We start from the raw sequence: 8,974 nt of genomic DNA, 5'->3' as shown, positions 1-8,974 counted from the left end.
TTTCATGTTCAGTGGGATTTTTTGTTTGATTTCATTTGTTTTCAGTTTGCCTTTTTCTCTTCGTCTTGTCTTCTCCAGCATCTTGGCAAGCATGTAAGACGTTTTACCCGGAACGTTCTAAACATAACGTTCAAAATGTAACGTGTGGGTTGACTCTGCTCCTTGTCGCCCATCAGCTGGGCGTTATCTTAACGAACGGCCTCCCTTGGGTTAATCTCCCGACCATTAACCTCTCTCTCTAACGACGCCTTAGAGAGAGCTTCGGGAGAGCTTTGGGAGCTTTGGCAACCGAGGTCGAGCTCCACGGCATCTCCCACGCTTGACCTGGATCACGGAACACGCAATATCACCTTGCATGAGGTTGCTGCATCTCCCGGCTATCGGCCTCTCTCTATCTCTTTCGTTCTTTCTTTCTCCTCGTATTCTTGCTCTTTCCTTTCTTTCGTGTTTTTTTCTCTTCTCTTCTCTTCTCTTCTCTTCTCTTCTCTTCTCTTCTCTTCTCTTCTCTTCTCTTCTCTTCTCTTCTCTTCTCTTCTCTTCTCTTCTCTTCTCTTCTCTTCTCTTCTCTTCTCTTCTCTTCTCTTCTCTTCTCTTCTCTTCTCTTCTCTTCTCTTCTCTTCTCTTCTCGTTTGCCTTTTTACCTATCTTCATTTCCCCCTTTGTTCGTCTCGTCTTACTCCCCTCTTTATCTTTCCGTTTTATTTATATCTCTCGAACCTTCGGGTAACGTGTCAGTCACACGAGCCTGAGATCGGGATTAGATGAGTTGCTGTGTTGCATCCGTTGCATTTGGGGAGGGGGAGCAAGAGGAAGGGGAGGAGGAAAAAAAGAAAGAAAGAAGGAAATAGAAGAGGACGTAAACGAAGAAGAAGAAAAAGAAGAGCGAGGTGACGTAGAAGAAAGAAAAGAAATCGGAAAAGGCCCGAGTAAGGCAACCCAAGCGAAAGAGAAGAAAAGCCAGCGATCGCATTTTTATCATTGTTCTCGGCCCGAAGAGGATACGATCGTGATTCGTGGCTGGAGATCGCCGGATGATACCACGATCGCCGGCGCCGGAGTCCTTGAAATGGTGGGAGGGGGAGAGAGGGGTGGGAGGAGGCAACAGGCTGCGAATTGTTCATTGTTGTGGTTTGCAGGAGTCTCGGAAACTCATGCACTGCGCGCCCGCACACACATGTGCACATATAAACAGACACGCGCATACTTAGATCTGTACGCGTACATATATGCAAACATACACATACACCACACCACATTACACCACACCATACCACACCACCCCATATCCTCACCACACCATACATTACGTCACCAATATATTGCCTGTGGGACGTTGAGGGTGTAAGGAAGGGGTGGCTGCGGCGAGGCAGGAAGGAAGAGAAAGAATGGAAGGAGGAAGGAGCCAGAGGTTATGAACTCAAGTGGCAAGAAAGAAGGAAGGGGAGGGGAGAGCAAGGGACAGACGCAGACATAGACAATGACATAGACATAGAGAGACACAGATACAAGCTCAAGCACGTACACAGAAATAGACTTGGACATACATGGACCCAGGCACAGACATACAGGGAGAAGTGAGATGGACTTGAGAAGCAAAAGGATGTGGGAATGCCAAGAAGGAAACGACAAGAAATAAGAAAGAAGACGGGGGAGGGGGAGAGAGAGGGGAAAGATGGAGATTGGACAAAGAGCATGGCGGCGAGCACTTACACACACACACACACACTCACTCACTCTCTCACACACGCACGCACCCACACACACACACACACACACACACACACACACACACACACACACACACACACACACACACACACACACACACACACACACACACACACACACACACACACACACACAGAGACCAACGAACGGGCTGAGGCTGTGTGCATTGGGAGTATTGTCCTCATAAGGTGCTGGACGTCCAGGGAAGGCGCCCCTTGGCTTCGCTGCCGTTTATTGCTTGTTTTATGACTTTGGTCACTGGTGTTTCTGCTGAGGTTTTGCCGTTTGCTTTAGTATTATTACGGGTTTATGAGGGTTGTTGTTATTGTCCTTCCTCTTCCTCATATTACTCTGTTTATGGTTGTTATTGTTATTAATATATATACATTTATCTACCTCTATCTATCTATCTATCTATCCACATATATATATATATATATATATATATATATATATATATATATATATGTAGATAGATTGATAGGTAGATAGATAGATAGATAGATAGATAGATAGATAGATAGATAGATAAAAGGGAAGAAGAACAAGAACAAGACCGCCGTTGCCCCGGCCTTTCTCTCAGCCTCTCTCTCTCTCTCTGGCATATATATATATATATATTGTAGCTTTCATATCATTATAACTAGTCACAACGTTTGAAACGCATCGACTCATCGTTATGAGTAGCAACCCGCATTGTTGATAAAATTACATTAAAACTCGAGTACAGCATCAAATTCTTGTATTTTAGTTTTTTTTCTGCTGTGTTTGCATGTAGGCAGGCATATTTTTAAGTATGCAGGTTTGCAATTATATGCAATTAGGCGTGTTTATAAGTACTTTAGTACGTTGGTATGTCTTTTTTGGTTTTGGGTTTTGGCACGGAGCGGGTCCTGCTGTGGTGTAGCGAGCCGTGGCGTGGCGTGGCCTGGTGTGGTGTGGTGTGGCGGCTGCGGCAATAATCTGGCATCCGCGCGGGGGTTTGCATAGGTGGTTGCGGGCGGAGTGTGATTGCGGGGAGCGGCGAGGGGCGGGCGCCGCAAGTCTCCCACGCCGGTCGTCCTCGTGGGAACCGCCCTGGGCACAGCGGGCGCCAGGCTCATGCTCATGCTCCTCCTCCTCCTCCTCCTCCTCCTCCTCTTCCTCCTCCTCCTCCTCCTCCTCCTCCTCTTCCTCCTCCTCCCTCTTCCTCCGATCTCTTCCTCCTCCCACTTCCTCTTCCCTCAACTTCCTCTTTCTTGCTCCTCCCGCTCCCCCTCCTCCCCCACCTTCTCTCCCGCTAACTCCTTTTCATCCTACCTCTTATTTCTTGACTCTCCTCCTCCTCCTCCTCCGCCACCTCCTCCTTCCTCTTCTTCCTCCCCCCCCCTCTCCCCTAATCTGACACTCACCTAAATAGTAAATCGTAAACCACCGGGAGCAGCACAACCCGGGAAAGTAATGCGGTGAACAGCGGGGCGATTTCTACGCTGCAGGAGAGACCGATCCAATTTGACGTCTGTGCGCGCGCGTGTGTGGGGTGGGGGTGGGGTGGGGTGGGGTGGGGTGTGGGGCGCCGCCGTGGATGGTAGGGATGTCGGTGCCAAGACTTGAATCGCATTGTAGTTTCGTTCTTTCTCTTTTTTTTATATATTTCATATATGGTTTTAGATTATTTTATGCATCTTGTTATTCTACAAGGGCTGTTTCGTGTTGGGTTCGTGTTTTTGTTCTCCGTAGAATTTAGGTTTTGATGAAGTGGGAGGAAAATGCATCAACGATTTTTTTTTTTTTTTAATCAAAAACTGTATTTTTTATTGTTAAAAGTGGCAATAGATATTCGTGTATTTGTTTCTGTGTTTTTTAAGTGGAGCCATTTTATCCTAGTTTCTTAATGGATTGCATTTGAACATGGTGTTCTTACTAGTGATTGCTAATGCAAATTTCGGAACAGGAAGTTCAACAATTACGTCACCAATTCGAACTTTGCAAATGATTGGCATTATCACAGACGCCGATTACACCGTTTGTGTCAGCTTATCATTATGGTGCAGATCGCGCTTGCAATCTAGGCGCTACTTAAAAAGGCACACCTAGATATTTTTTTTTCAATTACCGACTACGAGACCTAATTATTCGTGACACGGCGCTCGTAGAAGGTTAGGGGGAGGGGGTGGGGGGGTCGTTGCGTCATAACCCCATTCCCGAAGCATGTTTTGCTGCGACGGTCCGGGCTCGTTCGCCAAAAGATCGTCTCACGGCCAGATGGTCTTGGCTAATGAGGTAATGGCTGCTCTTTTTTTCTGGCGTGAAATAACGTAGGGAAATTTTGAAACCGTTTCGGGCCGCGATTTAGTGTGTCAAGGCTGGGATGCTTGTTTACAAAATAGATTAAGCGTGCCGTGGGCGTGGAGACGGGCGTGGACACCTCGCTGGCAGTGTCCCAAACGCCAAGCCCACGAGGCGAAAGTCGTGGGTGAAGAACCTTTTACTAATGTCCCGGTGTCCCTACGAGGTACCTAGGGGAGGGGAAGTGGAGGGGGAGGGGAGGGGTTGGCTTACGGGTGCCTGGCGCCAACTCGTTTAAAGTGGAGCGTTGTGATTGTCTTCGATATTTGCATGGATCGTGTTGTATCGGAATGCAATTAATATTTTGATCTTTTTCTTTGCAGGTATGTGCCTCTTGAGTCGCTTCAGCTGTGGCCCATTCTCTCGCGAGTACGGTAAGTCAGTGTGCGGCAGTCGTCGTGGCGTTGTTGTCGTCGTCATAAAGTAGTCGACGCACCGTAATTATCGTCTTATTGTTGGCTGTCTTCGTGCCGTTGTCGCGGTAGAGGAGATAAGGTCTCCCCCTTCGTGCCCGATGCCCTGGCCGCCGCTGCCCCGACCTTTCTCTCAATCTCTCTCTCTCTGTTCTCTATCTCTCTCTCTCTCCCTCTTGTGCTAAAGCCGAAAGGAGGTCATGGCGGAATAGTAATATGCATCGTAAGGCACGCCGGTCGGTGTATTTTTTTTTTAACTCTCTCTCCCTCTCTTTCTCTTCTCGTTTCATCTTGTGTCAGATACCGATCGGGTTCCCGTGGGATTTCCAAGTGTTCTTGCCTCATATATTTTTTTTCCTTGGGGGAGGGGGGTCTTATCTGAAAGCCATTAGTCGGGCCCCGTCGGCGGAACACGATCGGCTGTTGTTCGAGCGTGAAGGATCGGATAGTAAAGGCCGGCGCTTGTTCCTCCCGCGGGATGCCATCGCCTTTTGGGGCCGCTTCATTCATAAAAGCTGAGGTCAGCATGTGGGGCCACTACTTTTTTCTTCTTCTTCCTCTCTCTCTCTCTCTCTCTCTCTCTCTCTCTCTCTCTCTCTCTCTCTCTCTCTCTCTCTCTCTCTCTCTCTCTCTCTCTCTCTCTCTCTCTCTCTCTCTCTCTCTCTCTCCCTCTCCCTCCTCTCCCTCTCCTCTCTCCCTCCCCCCCCCTCCTCTCTCTCTCTTCTCTCTCTCTCTCTCTCCTCTCTCTCTCTCTCTCTCTCTCTCTCTCTCCCTCTCTCTCTCTCTCCCTCTCCCTCTCTCCCTCTCTCTCCCTCCCTCCTCCTCCCCCTCCCCCTCCCCCTCCCCCTCCCCCTCCCCTTCCCCTTCTCTTCTGTTTTCTCTGCCTCGTGCCGTCGCGTGTGTGGTATCGCGCGTTGATAGTATCTCTTCCCCCCTCGTAGCTTGGGCTCGTTTGTCTTCAGCGTGTAATTCGACCGCGTTAGTTATGATAGATGTCGAGTAGCATCGAGAGAAAGGTGCGTCGAAGGGTTAGAGGCGTCGACTGAGGTTATCATTGTTTTTCTCCTAATTTTTTTCCTTGTCGCGACCGATAGATTGGAGGCGGAGGATTTTGCGCTTAGGGGTCGAGGAGGCGAGAAGAGGAGAGGCTTTGGGATGAGGAAAGAGAAAGAGGAGGAGGATAGAAAGAGAAGGAGGTCGAGAGATCTTGGTGACGTGACCAAGGGCGTATTAGCTAAGCAATTAATCCCAGCTTGTCCTTGAGGATGAAGACAACAGTGGACGCATTTTTGCTGCGAGGGACTTGGACCCTTGTGCTGTTTTCTTTTTCTTTCTTTGTTTTTCCTTTTACATTTCTCAAACGTCTTGGTGCCACATTAGCTGCTCTCTTGTGCCGCAGCCATTACCCTATGCCAATTAGGGTATGTCATTATTCTGTGTTTTATTTGCTTCGCGTCCAAATTGCCTCTTGGGGAGCGGGAGGCCGAGAGCCACCAATCGGAACCACCTGTTTCTTGCGTTTGACCAAATGGATTAGGCCCGAAATTCTAATCAGCGGGGGAGGGGGCGACGTGGACCTTGATGAACGTATAACCTCCCGGGTATGTTTGTATGTGTGCGCCCGCCGGTTGTCTCCCCCCCCCCCCCAGCTCCCCATCCTTACCCGCATTACTGATCAATTTTTGTGTTTCTCCCTACCCCTCCTCCACACTCCCCTCCCTCCTCCACCCCTCCTGTTCCTCCTTTGCCTCCGTCTGTCTTGTCGAGGCTTTCAGGGATTCGGAGCGATGGCTTTAGTCTAATGACCGCAAAGCGTCGTTAAAGGGGCGGCCTCATTAGCGTAATGAAGCGGGCATGGGCGTGAATGATCTCCGGGGCGCGAGGCGAGGTGTTGAGGCGACCTTGCCCCTCTTTTGTTCCTGCGGGATGAATGCTAATGCCCCATCGGGAGTCAGCTGTTGCCTTGCCCTCCCCACTCATCGCCTCTCCACCACCCCCTTCCCACTCCCTCCTCTCCCCTCCTCTCCCCTCTCCTCCCTTCCCCTCACACCCCCTCTCCACCCCTCTCCTTCTCTCCCATCCCCTCCCGTCCTCCTCTTCTCTTCGCCCTCCTCCCCATTGCCCTCCCCCCATCCCCCTCCGGACGGCCGGAACATTTCGGATCGTAAGTTATTCATGGGAGTCATGGAATTAATCAGTTCCGTCTTCGGCTTGTCGCTTGGTATGGGTTGGTGTTATAGGTGGGGGGGGGGGGGGATCGCTGCCTCGGTCTCTCTCCCTCTCTCCCTCTTCTTCTCGATATCTTTTTTTTTCTCTCTTCTCTTCTCTTCTCTTCCTCACTCTCTTTCTTTCCTTTCTTCTCCTCCCTCTCTGCTCCTGTCCGATTCTCCGATGTTATCTTCTCTCCCTCTCCCTCTTTCCTCCCCCCCCCCTCTTCTCTCTCTCTCTCTCTCACTGAACTTTGTATCAACCCCGACGACAAGAGGGAACAAAACCAAGCGCAAAGGATTTTTCCAAAATTAAAATAATGATAATTTCCGTAGCAGCTGGATCAGATAGGGGGAGGGGCACCTCCCACTACAGCTTGGGGTAGATTGAGGGAAGGGGCAGAGGGGGAGGGGGAGGGGGGTATACGGCCAAGAGACCCAGAACCAGAGCCACTTTCCCTCGGAATCCGTAGAGAGGCGCAACATTTCGGCCATTACAGAAAAAGGAGAAAATAAAATATTTTTTTAAACTTTCGACTTTCGGACTGAATGTTCAGAGGCAGCCGCCCGTGACGAGAGAGTCCGTGCGCGAGAGAGTGAAAGAGGGAGAGAGAGAAAAAAAAAAGAAAAAAAAATCGAGATTACAGCTGGGGGAAGGCACGAGGAATGAGGGACATAGGAGAGAGAGAAGGAGAGAAAGGGAGTGGAGGAAGGAGAAGGAGAGCGAATGCAAATTCGAGAGACAGATAGATAAGCAGACAGACACAGAGAAAGAGAAAGAGAAATTAGTATGTTTTTTTTTTTCTGGGGGGGGGGGGACTTGGAATGTTTGTTTTTTGTTTGTTTCGGCGGGAAAAGGTTGAAATGCAGGAGAGTTGGTGAGGGGATGTATTCGTGAACCTTTTGCGTGGGGGGGGGGTAATCTGGGTGGGGGGTAGGAGCCATTCCCTCGCTCTGGACCCAAATTCTTGCACACTCGGGTACGCAGCCTTGGCACCGCCCCTTGACAGTGAGGTGCCACGACCCCCAGCCCCTTCTCTCTCTCTCTCTCTCTCTCTCTCTCTCTCTCTCTCTCTCTCTCTCTCTCTCTCTCTCTCTCTCTCTCTCTCTCTCTCTCTCTCTCTCTCTCTCTCATTCTCTTTCTTTTTCTCTTTTTCTCTTTTTCTCTTTTTCTCTTTCTCTCTATATGATTCTATATGATTGGTGTATGATTTTTATACTAAGCGTTTGTATTTTGAAAGTATATTTTGTGATATGAATTAAGGGCGTGTGCATTGAGCACAATTCGATAAGTTTTCCTTCTTGATTATACATTACACTTCTTCCATGGCAAGAACAGGCGGGATTAGGCTGTAAATTATTATACATATTTCGTTTGTTTGTCATTTGCATAAGATATGCTTATCGTTTCACCTCTTTTCCTCGTGTGTGATCTGCTTGGCACTCGAAAGTAAAAGTCGCGCGCGCACCTTGGACCGGAAGGCCGCCCGCGTAGGTCACTCCGAACTTTATTCCTTTTACGGGCGTGTGAATATGTATGATCGTGTGCAGATGATACCAACACGTCCGGTATCCGGCCGCCTCGGGGGGTGGGGGGCGGGGCGGGGCGGGGCAGGGGGGGAGGCATGAAGTAGGTTGTAGTACGAGGCTGAAGAGATTGTTATTTTTTGGTTGGTGGTTATTACTATGGCTGTTGCTGCTGTTGCAGTTGTTATTGCTCCTAAGACTAGTTTGTGATATTTTTGTTATTATTTGCGACTACATTTCTTGTTATTATGATTGTTGATTTGGTTTAGTTTAGAAAGCATTCCGTTTTTGTTGACATCGTTGACACGTTGATTGTATTGGCTTCTTCCCACTGGCGTGATTTTCGTGTCAGTTTTCATGCCAAGTCATAAACCTTTCTTTTGCGCTGAAGTAGGAATCCCGAACAGTCATGACCTGCATTGCTTGGTGCGTTATCGCGTTATGTTCTGCGACTACCAATAAGATCACACAATGAGATCATGCAGTAAGTAAGACAAAGATGTTGCTTTCACTGCGCTGAGTAGTTGTTCGGAGCTCTGGAAATTAGGACTAGCAGATGTTATCAATTGGATACTAGAATTGATCAGCTTTTATATATACAGATATTGGTATGCGTGTTTTACTTCATCTTTTTATTCCTCTTGACACGGTTGTACTTTTTGGCACTTCCTCGCTCGGTGGATTTTTTGGGCGGTGGTTTCAGCGAGAGTCTGCTATGATCAATGGTGCATTCAAGGGTGTGCGGGGCAGTGGCTCGACCGCGCGAAGGTC

Source organism: Penaeus japonicus, unplaced genomic scaffold, assembly GCF_977035675.1.
Source record: "Penaeus japonicus unplaced genomic scaffold, GWHDUDI00000001_assembly GWHDUDI00000037, whole genome shotgun sequence".
NCBI classification, from domain to species: Eukaryota; Metazoa; Arthropoda; class Malacostraca; order Decapoda; family Penaeidae; genus Penaeus; species Penaeus japonicus.
Note: the sequence above shows the minus strand (reverse complement) of the source record.